This window comes from Ursus arctos, unplaced genomic scaffold (genome assembly GCF_023065955.2).
Source record: "Ursus arctos isolate Adak ecotype North America unplaced genomic scaffold, UrsArc2.0 scaffold_1, whole genome shotgun sequence".
Lineage (NCBI taxonomy): Eukaryota > Metazoa > Chordata > Mammalia > Carnivora > Ursidae > Ursus > Ursus arctos.
In genome coordinates, this window is record NW_026622763.1 from 54,249,602 (window position 1) to 54,252,378 (window position 2,777).

The 2,777-nt window shown below is 39.3% G+C and overlaps 1 pseudogene; it reads left to right on the forward strand.

The window, feature by feature from the left end:
• The first annotated feature begins 1,867 nt into the window (after window positions 1–1,867).
• Window positions 1,868–2,014, forward strand: LOC113250965 (U1 spliceosomal RNA; annotated as a pseudogene).
• Window positions 2,015–2,777: the final 763 nt, after the last annotated feature.

Sequence of the window (2,777 nt, forward strand, 5' to 3'; positions counted from 1 at the left end):
GTGACAGCAGAGTCTACTTGTCCCCGTCACCATATCATCTGCTTTGCCAGCAATACATTTCCAATGACTGAGCACATTATGCACAGTAGGTGGGATTAGAATGTCTTCAGGAATCTTTAATGCCTTCCTATCTTGTGAATGGTTTCCTTAGGCAAATACTGATTTCAAAACACGTGCTTCCTTAAGAGTACACTTACTGTGATAAGCACTGAGTAATGTACGGAATTGTTCAATTACTATATTGGACACCTAAAACTAATATAACTGTATGTTATTTATACTGGAATTAAAATTTAAAAATATGTGCTTCTTAAATATACAGTTGTTTAATGGGTGATCACATGAAATGGGTATTACAACTTTAGTTTTTGCTGTATAACCATTGTCTCTTCCTCCCCTGTACCCCACCCAAGCTCAAAAGAAGAAAGAAATAGAATCATATTGACACACAAAGAAAACAAAAACCAAACTCCCCAAATGGTTTGGGTCACCTACTCTTGCAAAGACTTGTGGCAATTCTCAAATCTGGAATCACTACTAACTAAAAGGAAGTTCTTCACCTCTCCCCCACCCCCCCACCCCAACTATTTACATAGTTGTAAACAACATAAAGTCAGTTAGACACTTTCAGTAAAATTGCTTTTCTTTTTTGGGGGGGAGGGGCAAAGGGAGAGGGAGAGAGAAAATCCCAAACAGGCTCCATGCCACGTGTGCAGAGCCCATAATGGGGCTTGATCTCACCACCCTGAGATCATGACCTGAGCCAAAATCAAGAGTCTGATGCTTAACCGACTGAGCAACCCAAGTGTCCCGGTAAAATTGCTCTTTTAATTTTCAAAGTCTACAAATCATAAGGAGGGCTCTATGCTATTGTAGTTATAACACTGCAAAAACCGAGCGAAGCATAATAGCAAGAACCATAGCAGTAACAATAGCTAATACGCAGTGATCACGCACTGTGTGCTAGTTACTGTGCTGAGAGCTTTTATGTATTTGCTTACTGAATACAAGTAACTGTGAAGGAGGTAGTATACTTAGCCGCATTTTATGGATGAGGACACTGAGGCACAGAGGGTTTAGTACTTGTCCATGATCACGTAGCTAGTAAGCGACAGAGCTGTGTTATGGACCCAGGCAGTCTGGCTCCAGACCTTGCATCTTAAATACTCAACTATTCATACCCTTTTTGTAAAATCATTTAAGTACCTAGTTTTGCTTATGTTTTACTAATCTGGTAGCTCACCAAGAGGAAACATCTACATGCATACTCGTTTCTTTTGGGCTTAATCTTTCTTGCTTAAAAAGTTCCCTTGTGAATCCATGCACATGGTAAGAAATCAAAACTGTGCAATGAATCCAGGGCACAGGAAGTCTCTCACCCAGTTGTGTTGCTTTCACTTTCCCCAGCCGGAGGCAGACCTTGTCCCCAATTTCTTATGAATCCTTCTAGAGGTATTCTGTGCACATACAAGCTTGTATTTCAAATCACTTTAAAAAAGCGGTTGAAGTTTCTACACAGACAGTTTGAAACAACAGCTTCCTCACATCAGTGACACCAAATGTGTCCCGGAAAACCAAGAGACCCAGACACTTAGATAATCATATTCAGTTGGGCATATGGGCTGGGACACTCCAGTTCCTGCTGTTCCCAGCTTATGGAAGCACAGCTAAGAAGGTTATAAATGTGACATGTTTAGTCTACCGGGACCCAGGTACACATCGTGCTCAGAACCCTTGGCCATTTGCTACTTACAGCACCATCGAAGAGTGCCAACAGAACCTGCTTCAAAGACAATCTGTCCCAGAAGAAACACGTACATTTTTTTCCAGTGGGGACACCAAATTCTAGTTAAGATGAGGATGTGTCATACTTACCTGGCAGGGAAAATACCATCATCACAAAGGTGTTTTTCCCAGGGCGAGGCTTATCCATTGCACAAAGGTGATGTTGACCTCTGCAGTTTCCCCAACTGTGGGAAACTCAATGGCATAATTTGCGGTGGAGGACTTCTTCACACTTAAAAAAAAGATGTTGTATCTTTGTGTACAAATCAAGTTAAAAATATGGGAATTTAAAAAACAACTCTTTGTTTAAAAAAAGTGTATTTTCATTGCTCTAGCAAGCTTACTTCTAGAAATTTATCCAAAGACTCAGCTACATGGTTGTTCATGACAACTATTTGGGGACAAAGCAAAATAACCAACAACTGAGGCTTGGTTAAATAAATTACATTAATTGAATAGAAAGTCACCTAACCATTCAGAAAATGAAAAGAATATTAAGTGATACAAAAAGTTGTTTACAATACATAGCTAAGTAGAGAGAGCAATATGTAGAGAAGGATGTACACAGAACCACATTATTTACTGGATACGGGGAGTGTAATACGAGCGAGACCAGGGGCGAGAGCTAGTGGAATGATTCACAAAAATAGTAACCTTTTCTAGGTGGTAATAGGCAATTTTGATGGAGGCTTTTCAGTGCTTTTTTAAAATCGAAAAAACTTAACAGTGAATACTTTGCAGCTTTTTTGAAAATAAAACAAAACAATTTTAAAAAAAATTTAAGAACAATTGATGAGCTCCTCAAGAAACCAGTTGTAGATTATTTACTAACCAGATATTTAAGTAGATTTTTCTTGGTTATAATCTAATATTTTTTCAAACATCTGCTAGCTTGTCTCTCTCCTGCCTTTGAAATTGAACCCCTTCATGATGCACTGATTAAGGTAACGTGTGACCCCTTCGCAATGTCTTCGGACTATTATCTGGCAGGC